Source organism: Hyla sarda, unplaced genomic scaffold (assembly GCF_029499605.1).
Source record: "Hyla sarda isolate aHylSar1 unplaced genomic scaffold, aHylSar1.hap1 scaffold_834, whole genome shotgun sequence".
NCBI lineage: Eukaryota > Metazoa > Chordata > Amphibia > Anura > Hylidae > Hyla > Hyla sarda.
In genome coordinates, this window is record NW_026610861.1 from 1 (window position 1) to 14021 (window position 14021).

Sequence of the window (14021 nt, forward strand, 5' to 3'; positions counted from 1 at the left end):
TATCTGTTCTTATCAGTTTAATATCTGATACGTCCCCTATCTGGGGACCATATATTAAATGGATTTTTGAGAACGGGGGCCGATTTCGAAGCTTGCTTCCGTCGCCCTATGCATTGACCCGATATGGCAGTATCTTCGGGTACAGTGCACCACCCCCTTACAGGGTTAAAAAGAAAGATTCCTACTTTCATTGCTACCTGCTTGCTGGCTAGCCAGCTAGCCAGCCCTGTGGGCCTTGCTGCTGCTGCAGCCAAAAAACAAAAGGTGGTGCTGCTGCTGCTTCTGCTGCTTCTGCTTCTGCTTGTGTCTGGCCCCTGTTGGAGCGTCCAGGCACAGGACTTCTGCTGCTGCTGACTAAATGGCCTCCTTAATTGGATCATTTGAGTAGCCAGCACACCTGTGCAGGTAGGGCATGACATGATAGGCAGCTGCCTTGATAGCGGGTGGGTGCTGAATGTTCCTAATTGACAAAATAAGATTAATGCTTATGAAGAAATATAAAATCTCATCCCTTCCCCAATATCGCGCCACACCCCTACCCCTTAATTCCCTGGTTGAACGTGATGGACATATGTCTTTTTTCGACCGTACTAACTATGTAACTATGTAACATAACATGGGGGGGGGGGGGGGGGGTCTCCTGGCTGTTCACACAGGTGTGTCATTGCTGTACATTGACCATGCATTGCTTCTGTGGTATTGCAAAGGCAAAGACAAATGCTTCCAGCCATCCATTGCACTAATGGATTGGTCATCAGCTGGCTGTCTATGTCCCGCATCAATATAGACCAAAGTACAGAGGGTTAGGCTATGCTATTGTGCACCTACCTGATGCATCAGAAGGTGCGAGGCCCTTGCTAAATTCTGTGCACAGACTTTGAGATCTATGCTTTAGACTGTATCTAAACCTGCTCCAACATGGACTGACATTCTGGCCTACTTTCAGCCGATGCGACTTGTCTGTCGCTGAACAGTCGCTTTTTATGTATTCAGCACCTATGTATAATGTTGTAAAAATGCTCTAGAAGCTAAAGTCGCAGAAATGTCACACATATTTGGCCTGCAACTTTCTGTGCGACAAATTCAGACAGGAAAAATCAGTATAAATCCTTAGAAAATTATCCCCCAGTGTCTCCATCTGCTGGCGGTATTGAATAAGCATTGCTGCACTGATGGGGTATGCATTAGACGAAAAAAAAGAAGAAAAAGAAGAATAATACGCCCAGAAAAGAGGCGAAAAGGAGAAAAACGTAAAAAAACGTGAAAAAAAAGTAAGAGGAAGAGAAGGGAAAAAAAGGTGGAAATGGGTTTAAAAGTGATTTCGGCGGAGATATATATATATATATATATATATATATATATATATATATATATATATGCGCACACACACACATAGATATAAACGTATTCTCCGTTGAGATATTGCAGCCGCTGCTGTGTCCAGGCCCAGGAGCCTTAGCACTGTGCTGTGATGTCACTCAATACCACTGACATCACTAGGTGTAAACAACATCTCTCCTTTGCTGTGTATGTGACTATGGAGCTGTTTGGTGATGTCGTCTATTACGGCCTTCATAGAAGCAACAGGAGATTGTTGCATCCATCTTGAACCCTCAGAACTACAGTGCTATGATGTCACTCACTTCCACAGGCCTTGCAGAGTGTAAACAACAACAACCCAGCTTTGTTGTGTATGTAACCAAAGGGATTTGTGATGTCACCTAGAACCTTCACAGCAGCGACAGCTTTATGAGGAGCATCAGCACTGCTCTGCCTGAGCAGAACCATCACCGCCATAGGTTGTCAAATAACCCGGATTTAACCCACACAGGTAAGTCCAATGGGGTGCAGGCATGTCCTCTATGCTTACAGCTTCCCGTGGGTGTTGGTTTGATACCGTTTGGGGACAGCCAAGGAGGCATCTGCAGGCAACAAAGGTAGGTGTGTGCTTGTGTGTGTGTTTCCTATGCAGATCCTAAGCCCAGTGTCACATGCAAGTAGGAGGAGTAAGAAGGGTTCCTGGCAAATCCGGGTTATGGATTGCATTTAAAAAGGCCCCGTGGGAGTGCAATGGGCCCCTGTCTTGCTGCTTAGCAATAATGGTATGGGTTTAGGTTCTGCTGTGTGTACTGGTGGTTGACTGCCCCCCAGCCCAGAGTGTGCATGGAAAATTGTCTGGCAGCCTCCCTGACAGCAAGCAGTGATAGTGCCCATGAAGGGGACCTTGTTGGGCCCGCCCCTTTCACGGTTATCGCTTCTCGGCCTTTTGGCTAAGATCAAGTGTAGTATCTGTTCTTATCAGTTTAATATCTGATACGTCCCCTATCTGGGGACCATATATTAAATGGATTTTTGAGAACGGGGGCCGATTTCGAAGCTTGCTTCCGTCGCCCTATGCATTGACCCGATATGGCAGTATCTTCGGGTACAGTGCACCACCCCCTTACAGGGTTAAAAAGAAAGATTCCTACTTTCATTGCTACCTGCTTGCTGGCTAGCCAGCTAGCCAGCCCTGTGGGCCTTGCTGCTGCTGCAGCCAAAAAACAAAAGGTGGTGCTGCTGCTGCTTCTGCTGCTTCTGCTTCTGCTTGTGTCTGGCCCCTGTTGGAGCGTCCAGGCACAGGACTTCTGCTGCTGCTGACTAAATGGCCTCCTTAATTGGATCATTTGAGTAGCCAGCACACCTGTGCAGGTAGGGCATGACATGATAGGCAGCTGCCTTGATAGCGGGTGGGTGCTGAATGTTCCTAATTGACAAAATAAGATTAATGCTTATGAAGAAATATAAAATCTCATCCCTTCCCCAATATCGCGCCACACCCCTACCCCTTAATTCCCTGGTTGAACGTGATGGACATATGTCTTTTTTCGACCGTACTAACTATGTAACTATGTAACATAACATGGGGGGGGGGGGGGGGGGGGGGTCTCCTGGCTGTTCACACAGGTGTGTCATTGCTGTACATTGACCATGCATTGCTTCTGTGGTATTGCAAAGGCAAAGACAAATGCTTCCAGCCATCCATTGCACTAATGGATTGGTCATCAGCTGGCTGTCTATGTCCCGCATCAATATAGACCAAAGTACAGAGGGTTAGGCTATGCTATTGTGCACCTACCTGATGCATCAGAAGGTGCGAGGCCCTTGCTAAATTCTGTGCACAGACTTTGAGATCTATGCTTTAGACTGTATCTAAACCTGCTCCAACATGGACTGACATTCTGGCCTACTTTCAGCCGATGCGACTTGTCTGTCGCTGAACAGTCGCTTTTTATGTATTCAGCACCTATGTATAATGTTGTAAAAATGCTCTAGAAGCTAAAGTCGCAGAAATGTCACACATATTTGGCCTGCAACTTTCTGTGCGACAAATTCAGACAGGAAAAATCAGTATAAATCCTTAGAAAATTATCCCCCAGTGTCTCCATCTGCTGGCGGTATTGAATAAGCATTGCTGCACTGATGGGGTATGCATTAGACGAAAAAAAAGAAGAAAAAGAAGAATAATACGCCCAGAAAAGAGGCGAAAAGGAGAAAAACGTAAAAAAACGTGAAAAAAAAGTAAGAGGAAGAGAAGGGAAAAAAAGGTGGAAATGGGTTTAAAAGTGATTTCGGCGGAGAATATATATATATATATATATATATATATATATATATATATATATATATATGCGCACACACACACATAGATATAAACGTATTCTCCGTTGAGATATTGCAGCCGCTGCTGTGTCCAGGCCCAGGAGCCTTAGCACTGTGCTGTGATGTCACTCAATACCACTGACATCACTAGGTGTAAACAACATCTCTCCTTTGCTGTGTATGTGACTATGGAGCTGTTTGGTGATGTCGTCTATTACGGCCTTCATAGAAGCAACAGGAGATTGTTGCATCCATCTTGAACCCTCAGAACTACAGTGCTATGATGTCACTCACTTCCACAGGCCTTGCAGAGTGTAAACAACAACAACCCAGCTTTGTTGTGTATGTAACCAAAGGGATTTGTGATGTCACCTAGAACCTTCACAGCAGCGACAGCTTTATGAGGAGCATCAGCACTGCTCTGCCTGAGCAGAACCATCACCGCCATAGGTTGTCAAATAACCCGGATTTAACCCACACAGGTAAGTCCAATGGGGTGCAGGCATGTCCTCTATGCTTACAGCTTCCCGTGGGTGTTGGTTTGATACCGTTTGGGGACAGCCAAGGAGGCATCTGCAGGCAACAAAGGTAGGTGTGTGCTTGTGTGTGTGTTTCCTATGCAGATCCTAAGCCCAGTGTCACATGCAAGTAGGAGGAGTAAGAAGGGTTCCTGGCAAATCCGGGTTATGGATTGCATTTAAAAAGGCCCCGTGGGAGTGCAATGGGCCCCTGTCTTGCTGCTTAGCAATAATGGTATGGGTTTAGGTTCTGCTGTGTGTACTGGTGGTTGACTGCCCCCCAGCCCAGAGTGTGCATGGAAAATTGTCTGGCAGCCTCCCTGACAGCAAGCAGTGATAGTGCCCATGAAGGGGACCTTGTTGGGCCCGCCCCTTTCACGGTTATCGCTTCTCGGCCTTTTGGCTAAGATCAAGTGTAGTATCTGTTCTTATCAGTTTAATATCTGATACGTCCCCTATCTGGGGACCATATATTAAATGGATTTTTGAGAACGGGGGCCGATTTCGAAGCTTGCTTCCGTCGCCCTATGCATTGACCCGATATGGCAGTATCTTCGGGTACAGTGCACCACCCCCTTACAGGGTTAAAAAGAAAGATTCCTACTTTCATTGCTACCTGCTTGCTGGCTAGCCAGCTAGCCAGCCCTGTGGGCCTTGCTGCTGCTGCAGCCAAAAAACAAAAGGTGGTGCTGCTGCTGCTTCTGCTGCTTCTGCTTCTGCTTGTGTCTGGCCCCTGTTGGAGCGTCCAGGCACAGGACTTCTGCTGCTGCTGACTAAATGGCCTCCTTAATTGGATCATTTGAGTAGCCAGCACACCTGTGCAGGTAGGGCATGACATGATAGGCAGCTGCCTTGATAGCGGGTGGGTGCTGAATGTTCCTAATTGACAAAATAAGATTAATGCTTATGAAGAAATATAAAATCTCATCCCTTCCCCAATATCGCGCCACACCCCTACCCCTTAATTCCCTGGTTGAACGTGATGGACATATGTCTTTTTTCGACCGTACTAACTATGTAACTATGTAACATAACATGGGGGGGGGGGGGGGGGGGTCTCCTGGCTGTTCACACAGGTGTGTCATTGCTGTACATTGACCATGCATTGCTTCTGTGGTATTGCAAAGGCAAAGACAAATGCTTCCAGCCATCCATTGCACTAATGGATTGGTCATCAGCTGGCTGTCTATGTCCCGCATCAATATAGACCAAAGTACAGAGGGTTAGGCTATGCTATTGTGCACCTACCTGATGCATCAGAAGGTGCGAGGCCCTTGCTAAATTCTGTGCACAGACTTTGAGATCTATGCTTTAGACTGTATCTAAACCTGCTCCAACATGGACTGACATTCTGGCCTACTTTCAGCCGATGCGACTTGTCTGTCGCTGAACAGTCGCTTTTTATGTATTCAGCACCTATGTATAATGTTGTAAAAATGCTCTAGAAGCTAAAGTCGCAGAAATGTCACACATATTTGGCCTGCAACTTTCTGTGCGACAAATTCAGACAGGAAAAATCAGTATAAATCCTTAGAAAATTATCCCCCAGTGTCTCCATCTGCTGGCGGTATTGAATAAGCATTGCTGCACTGATGGGGTATGCATTAGACGAAAAAAAAGAAGAAAAAGAAGAATAATACGCCCAGAAAAGAGGCGAAAAGGAGAAAAACGTAAAAAAACGTGAAAAAAAAGTAAGAGGAAGAGAAGGGAAAAAAAGGTGGAAATGGGTTTAAAAGTGATTTCGGCGGAGAAATATATATATATATATATATATATATATATATATATATATATATATGCGCACACACACACATAGATATAAACGTATTCTCCGTTGAGATATTGCAGCCGCTGCTGTGTCCAGGCCCAGGAGCCTTAGCACTGTGCTGTGATGTCACTCAATACCACTGACATCACTAGGTGTAAACAACATCTCTCCTTTGCTGTGTATGTGACTATGGAGCTGTTTGGTGATGTCGTCTATTACGGCCTTCATAGAAGCAACAGGAGATTGTTGCATCCATCTTGAACCCTCAGAACTACAGTGCTATGATGTCACTCACTTCCACAGGCCTTGCAGAGTGTAAACAACAACAACCCAGCTTTGTTGTGTATGTAACCAAAGGGATTTGTGATGTCACCTAGAACCTTCACAGCAGCGACAGCTTTATGAGGAGCATCAGCACTGCTCTGCCTGAGCAGAACCATCACCGCCATAGGTTGTCAAATAACCCGGATTTAACCCACACAGGTAAGTCTAATGGGGTGCAGGCATGTCCTCTATGCTTACAGCTTCCCGTGGGTGTTGGTTTGATACCGTTTGGGGACAGCCAAGGAGGCATCTGCAGGCAACAAAGGTAGGTGTGTGCTTGTGTGTGTGTTTCCTATGCAGATCCTAAGCCCAGTGTCACATGCAAGTAGGAGGAGTAAGAAGGGTTCCTGGCAAATCCGGGTTATGGATTGCATTTAAAAAGGCCCCGTGGGAGTGCAATGGGCCCCTGTCTTGCTGCTTAGCAATAATGGTATGGGTTTAGGTTCTGCTGTGTGTACTGGTGGTTGACTGCCCCCCAGCCCAGAGTGTGCATGGAAAATTGTCTGGCAGCCTCCCTGACAGCAAGCAGTGATAGTGCCCATGAAGGGGACCTTGTTGGGCCCGCCCCTTTCACGGTTATCGCTTCTCGGCCTTTTGGCTAAGATCAAGTGTAGTATCTGTTCTTATCAGTTTAATATCTGATACGTCCCCTATCTGGGGACCATATATTAAATGGATTTTTGAGAACGGGGGCCGATTTCGAAGCTTGCTTCCGTCGCCCTATGCATTGACCCGATATGGCAGTATCTTCGGGTACAGTGCACCACCCCCTTACAGGGTTAAAAAGAAAGATTCCTACTTTCATTGCTACCTGCTTGCTGGCTAGCCAGCTAGCCAGCCCTGTGGGCCTTGCTGCTGCTGCAGCCAAAAAACAAAAGGTGGTGCTGCTGCTGCTTCTGCTGCTTCTGCTTCTGCTTGTGTCTGGCCCCTGTTGGAGCGTCCAGGCACAGGACTTCTGCTGCTGCTGACTAAATGGCCTCCTTAATTGGATCATTTGAGTAGCCAGCACACCTGTGCAGGTAGGGCATGACATGATAGGCAGCTGCCTTGATAGCGGGTGGGTGCTGAATGTTCCTAATTGACAAAATAAGATTAATGCTTATGAAGAAATATAAAATCTCATCCCTTCCCCAATATCGCGCCACACCCCTACCCCTTAATTCCCTGGTTGAACGTGATGGACATATGTCTTTTTTCGACCGTACTAACTATGTAACTATGTAACATAACATGGGGGGGGGGGGGGGGGGGTCTCCTGGCTGTTCACACAGGTGTGTCATTGCTGTACATTGACCATGCATTGCTTCTGTGGTATTGCAAAGGCAAAGACAAATGCTTCCAGCCATCCATTGCACTAATGGATTGGTCATCAGCTGGCTGTCTATGTCCCGCATCAATATAGACCAAAGTACAGAGGGTTAGGCTATGCTATTGTGCACCTACCTGATGCATCAGAAGGTGCGAGGCCCTTGCTAAATTCTGTGCACAGACTTTGAGATCTATGCTTTAGACTGTATCTAAACCTGCTCCAACATGGACTGACATTCTGGCCTACTTTCAGCCGATGCGACTTGTCTGTCGCTGAACAGTCGCTTTTTATGTATTCAGCACCTATGTATAATGTTGTAAAAATGCTCTAGAAGCTAAAGTCGCAGAAATGTCACACATATTTGGCCTGCAACTTTCTGTGCGACAAATTCAGACAGGAAAAATCAGTATAAATCCTTAGAAAATTATCCCCCAGTGTCTCCATCTGCTGGCGGTATTGAATAAGCATTGCTGCACTGATGGGGTATGCATTAGACGAAAAAAAAGAAGAAAAAGAAGAATAATACGCCCAGAAAAGAGGCGAAAAGGAGAAAAACGTAAAAAAACGTGAAAAAAAAGTAAGAGGAAGAGAAGGGAAAAAAAGGTGGAAATGGGTTTAAAAGTGATTTCGGCGGAGAATATATATATATATATATATATATATATATATATATATATATATATATACGCGCACACACACACATAGATATAAACGTATTCTCCGTTGAGATATTGCAGCCGCTGCTGTGTCCAGGCCCAGGAGCCTTAGCACTGTGCTGTGATGTCACTCAATACCACTGACATCACTAGGTGTAAACAACATCTCTCCTTTGCTGTGTATGTGACTATGGAGCTGTTTGGTGATGTCGTCTATTACGGCCTTCATAGAAGCAACAGGAGATTGTTGCATCCATCTTGAACCCTCAGAACTACAGTGCTATGATGTCACTCACTTCCACAGGCCTTGCAGAGTGTAAACAACAACAACCCAGCTTTGTTGTGTATGTAACCAAAGGGATTTGTGATGTCACCTAGAACCTTCACAGCAGCGACAGCTTTATGAGGAGCATCAGCACTGCTCTGCCTGAGCAGAACCATCACCGCCATAGGTTGTCAAATAACCCGGATTTAACCCACACAGGTAAGTCCAATGGGGTGCAGGCATGTCCTCTATGCTTACAGCTTCCCGTGGGTGTTGGTTTGATACCGTTTGGGGACAGCCAAGGAGGCATCTGCAGGCAACAAAGGTAGGTGTGTGCTTGTGTGTGTGTTTCCTATGCAGATCCTAAGCCCAGTGTCACATGCAAGTAGGAGGAGTAAGAAGGGTTCCTGGCAAATCCGGGTTATGGATTGCATTTAAAAAGGCCCCGTGGGAGTGCAATGGGCCCCTGTCTTGCTGCTTAGCAATAATGGTATGGGTTTAGGTTCTGCTGTGTGTACTGGTGGTTGACTGCCCCCCAGCCCAGAGTGTGCATGGAAAATTGTCTGGCAGCCTCCCTGACAGCAAGCAGTGATAGTGCCCATGAAGGGGACCTTGTTGGGCCCGCCCCTTTCACGGTTATCGCTTCTCGGCCTTTTGGCTAAGATCAAGTGTAGTATCTGTTCTTATCAGTTTAATATCTGATACGTCCCCTATCTGGGGACCATATATTAAATGGATTTTTGAGAACGGGGGCCGATTTCGAAGCTTGCTTCCGTCGCCCTATGCATTGACCCGATATGGCAGTATCTTCGGGTACAGTGCACCACCCCCTTACAGGGTTAAAAAGAAAGATTCCTACTTTCATTGCTACCTGCTTGCTGGCTAGCCAGCTAGCCAGCCCTGTGGGCCTTGCTGCTGCTGCAGCCAAAAAACAAAAGGTGGTGCTGCTGCTGCTTCTGCTGCTTCTGCTTCTGCTTGTGTCTGGCCCCTGTTGGAGCGTCCAGGCACAGGACTTCTGCTGCTGCTGACTAAATGGCCTCCTTAATTGGATCATTTGAGTAGCCAGCACACCTGTGCAGGTAGGGCATGACATGATAGGCAGCTGCCTTGATAGCGGGTGGGTGCTGAATGTTCCTAATTGACAAAATAAGATTAATGCTTATGAAGAAATATAAAATCTCATCCCTTCCCCAATATCGCGCCACACCCCTACCCCTTAATTCCCTGGTTGAACGTGATGGACATATGTCTTTTTTCGACCGTACTAACTATGTAACTATGTAACATAACATGGGGGGGGGGTCTCCTGGCTGTTCACACAGGTGTGTCATTGCTGTACATTGACCATGCATTGCTTCTGTGGTATTGCAAAGGCAAAGACAAATGCTTCCAGCCATCCATTGCACTAATGGATTGGTCATCAGCTGGCTGTCTATGTCCCGCATCAATATAGACCAAAGTACAGAGGGTTAGGCTATGCTATTGTGCACCTACCTGATGCATCAGAAGGTGCGAGGCCCTTGCTAAATTCTGTGCACAGACTTTGAGATCTATGCTTTAGACTGTATCTAAACCTGCTCCAACATGGACTGACATTCTGGCCTACTTTCAGCCGATGCGACTTGTCTGTCGCTGAACAGTCGCTTTTTATGTATTCAGCACCTATGTATAATGTTGTAAAAATGCTCTAGAAGCTAAAGTCGCAGAAATGTCACACATATTTGGCCTGCAACTTTCTGTGCGACAAATTCAGACAGGAAAAATCAGTATAAATCCTTAGAAAATTATCCCCCAGTGTCTCCATCTGCTGGCGGTATTGAATAAGCATTGCTGCACTGATGGGGTATGCATTAGACGAAAAAAAAGAAGAAAAAGAAGAATAATACGCCCAGAAAAGAGGCGAAAAGGAGAAAAACGTAAAAAAACGTGAAAAAAAAGTAAGAGGAAGAGAAGGGAAAAAAAGGTGGAAATGGGTTTAAAAGTGATTTCGGCGGAGAAATATATATATATATATATATATATATATATATATATATATATGTGCGCACACACACACATAGATATAAACGTATTCTCCGTTGAGATATTGCAGCCGCTGCTGTGTCCAGGCCCAGGAGCCTTAGCACTGTGCTGTGATGTCACTCAATACCACTGACATCACTAGGTGTAAACAACATCTCTCCTTTGCTGTGTATGTGACTATGGAGCTGTTTGGTGATGTCGTCTATTACGGCCTTCATAGAAGCAACAGGAGATTGTTGCATCCATCTTGAACCCTCAGAACTACAGTGCTATGATGTCACTCACTTCCACAGGCCTTGCAGAGTGTAAACAACAACAACCCAGCTTTGTTGTGTATGTAACCAAAGGGATTTGTGATGTCACCTAGAACCTTCACAGCAGCGACAGCTTTATGAGGAGCATCAGCACTGCTCTGCCTGAGCAGAACCATCACCGCCATAGGTTGTCAAATAACCCGGATTTAACCCACACAGGTAAGTCCAATGGGGTGCAGGCATGTCCTCTATGCTTACAGCTTCCCGTGGGTGCTGGTTTGATACCGTTTGGGGACAGCCAAGGAGGCATCTGCAGGCAACAAAGGTAGGTGTGTGCTTGTGTGTGTGTTTCCTATGCAGATCCTAAGCCCAGTGTCACATGCAAGTAGGAGGAGTAAGAAGGGTTCCTGGCAAATCCGGGTTATGGATTGCATTTAAAAAGGCCCCGTGGGAGTGCAATGGGCCCCTGTCTTGCTGCTTAGCAATAATGGTATGGGTTTAGGTTCTGCTGTGTGTACTGGTGGTTGACTGCCCCCCAGCCCAGAGTGTGCATGGAAAATTGTCTGGCAGCCTCCCTGACAGCAAGCAGTGATAGTGCCCATGAAGGGGACCTTGTTGGGCCCGCCCCTTTCACGGTTATCGCTTCTCGGCCTTTTGGCTAAGATCAAGTGTAGTATCTGTTCTTATCAGTTTAATATCTGATACGTCCCCTATCTGGGGACCATATATTAAATGGATTTTTGAGAACGGGGGCCGATTTCGAAGCTTGCTTCCGTCGCCCTATGCATTGACCCGATATGGCAGTATCTTCGGGTACAGTGCACCACCCCCTTACAGGGTTAAAAAGAAAGATTCCTACTTTCATTGCTACCTGCTTGCTGGCTAGCCAGCTAGCCAGCCCTGTGGGCCTTGCTGCTGCTGCAGCCAAAAAACAAAAGGTGGTGCTGCTGCTGCTTCTGCTGCTTCTGCTTCTGCTTGTGTCTGGCCCCTGTTGGAGCGTCCAGGCACAGGACTTCTGCTGCTGCTGACTAAATGGCCTCCTTAATTGGATCATTTGAGTAGCCAGCACACCTGTGCAGGTAGGGCATGACATGATAGGCAGCTGCCTTGATAGCGGGTGGGTGCTGAATGTTCCTAATTGACAAAATAAGATTAATGCTTATGAAGAAATATAAAATCTCATCCCTTCCCCAATATCGCGCCACACCCCTACCCCTTAATTCCCTGGTTGAACGTGATGGACATATGTCTTTTTTCGACCGTACTAACTATGTAACTATGTAACATAACATGGGGGGGGGGGGGGGGGGGGGGTCTCCTGGCTGTTCACACAGGTGTGTCATTGCTGTACATTGACCATGCATTGCTTCTGTGGTATTGCAAAGGCAAAGACAAATGCTTCCAGCCATCCATTGCACTAATGGATTGGTCATCAGCTGGCTGTCTATGTCCCGCATCAATATAGACCAAAGTACAGAGGGTTAGGCTATGCTATTGTGCACCTACCTGATGCATCAGAAGGTGCGAGGCCCTTGCTAAATTCTGTGCACAGACTTTGAGATCTATGCTTTAGACTGTATCTAAACCTGCTCCAACATGGACTGACATTCTGGCCTACTTTCAGCCGATGCGACTTGTCTGTCGCTGAACAGTCGCTTTTTATGTATTCAGCACCTATGTATAATGTTGTAAAAATGCTCTAGAAGCTAAAGTCGCAGAAATGTCACACATATTTGGCCTGCAACTTTCTGTGCGACAAATTCAGACAGGAAAAATCAGTATAAATCCTTAGAAAATTATCCCCCAGTGTCTCCATCTGCTGGCGGTATTGAATAAGCATTGCTGCACTGATGGGGTATGCATTAGACGAAAAAAAAGAAGAAAAAGAAGAATAATACGCCCAGAAAAGAGGCGAAAAGGAGAAAAACGTAAAAAAACGTGAAAAAAAAGTAAGAGGAAGAGAAGGGAAAAAAAGGTGGAAATGGGTTTAAAAGTGATTTCGGCGGAGAAATATATATATATATATATATATATATATATATATATATATATATGCGCACACACACACATAGATATAAACGTATTCTCCGTTGAGATATTGCAGCCGCTGCTGTGTCCAGGCCCAGGAGCCTTAGCACTGTGCTGTGATGTCACTCAATACCACTGACATCACTAGGTGTAAACAACATCTCTCCTTTGCTGTGTATGTGACTATGGAGCTGTTTGGTGATGTCGTCTATTACGGCCTTCATAGAAGCAACAGGAGATTGTTGCATCCATCTTGAACCCTCAGAACTACAGTGCTATGATGTCACTCACTTCCACAGGCCTTGCAGAGTGTAAACAACAACAACCCAGCTTTGTTGTGTATGTAACCAAAGGGATTTGTGATGTCACCTAGAACCTTCACAGCAGCGACAGCTTTATGACGAGCATCAGCACTGCTCTGCCTGAGCAGAACCATCACCGCCATAGGTTGTCAAATAACCCGGATTTAACCCACACAGGTAAGTCCAATGGGGTGCAGGCATGTCCTCTATGCTTACAGCTTCCCGTGGGTGTTGGTTTGATACCGTTTGGGGACAGCCAAGGAGGCATCTGCAGGCAACAAAGGTAGGTGTGTGCTTGTGTGTGTGTTTCCTATGCAGATCCTAAGCCCAGTGTCACATGCAAGTAGGAGGAGTAAGAAGGGTTCCTGGCAAATCCGGGTTATGGATTGCATTTAAAAAGGCCCCGTGGGAGTGCAATGGGCCCCTGTCTTGCTGCTTAGCAATAATGGTATGGGTTTAGGTTCTGCTGTGTGTACTGGTGGTTGACTGCCCCCCAGCCCAGAGTGTGCATGGAAAATTGTCTGGCAGCCTCCCTGACAGCAAGCAGTGATAGTGCCCATGAAGGGGACCTTGTTGGGCCCGCCCCTTTCACGGTTATCGCTTCTCGGCCTTTTGGCTAAGATCAAGTGTAGTATCTGTTCTTATCAGTTTAATATCTGATACGTCCCCTATCTGGGGACCATATATTAAATGGATTTTTGAGAACGGGGGCCGATTTCGAAGCTTGCTTCCGTCGCCCTATGCATTGACCCGATATGGCAGTATCTTCGGGTACAGTGCACCACCCCCTTACAGGGTTAAAAAGAAAGATTCCTACTTTCATTGCTACCTGCTTGCTGGCTAGCCAGCTAGCCAGCCCTGTGGGCCTTGCTGCTGCTGCAGCCAAAAAACAAAAGGTGGTGCTGCTGCTGCTTCTGCTGCTTCTGCTTCTGC

The 14021-nt window shown here is 46.3% G+C and overlaps 6 non-coding genes and 1 pseudogene across 6 annotated transcripts; all 7 read left to right on the forward strand.

Moving 5' to 3' along the window:
* On the forward strand, positions 1-155 carry LOC130347304 (U2 spliceosomal RNA; annotated as a pseudogene; the record flags this gene model as incomplete).
* Positions 156-2250: 2095 nt separating this feature from the next.
* LOC130347330 (U2 spliceosomal RNA) lies at positions 2251-2441 on the forward strand. Its single transcript, XR_008885281.1, has one exon. It is a non-coding gene; the product is annotated as a U2 spliceosomal RNA (small nuclear RNA).
* Positions 2442-4543: 2102 nt separating this feature from the next.
* Positions 4544-4734, forward strand: LOC130347342 (U2 spliceosomal RNA). Its single transcript, XR_008885292.1, has one exon. It is a non-coding gene; the product is annotated as a U2 spliceosomal RNA (small nuclear RNA).
* A 2096-nt stretch (positions 4735-6830) lies between these two features.
* LOC130347354 (U2 spliceosomal RNA) lies at positions 6831-7021 on the forward strand. Its single transcript, XR_008885303.1, has one exon. It is a non-coding gene; the product is annotated as a U2 spliceosomal RNA (small nuclear RNA).
* Positions 7022-9120: 2099 nt separating this feature from the next.
* Positions 9121-9311, forward strand: LOC130347366 (U2 spliceosomal RNA). The gene has a single exon (XR_008885314.1). It is a non-coding gene; the product is annotated as a U2 spliceosomal RNA (small nuclear RNA).
* Positions 9312-11396: 2085 nt separating this feature from the next.
* Positions 11397-11587, forward strand: LOC130347310 (U2 spliceosomal RNA). Its single transcript, XR_008885267.1, has one exon. It is a non-coding gene; the product is annotated as a U2 spliceosomal RNA (small nuclear RNA).
* Positions 11588-13684: 2097 nt separating this feature from the next.
* LOC130347320 (U2 spliceosomal RNA) lies at positions 13685-13875 on the forward strand. The gene has a single exon (XR_008885272.1). It is a non-coding gene; the product is annotated as a U2 spliceosomal RNA (small nuclear RNA).
* Positions 13876-14021: the final 146 nt, after the last annotated feature.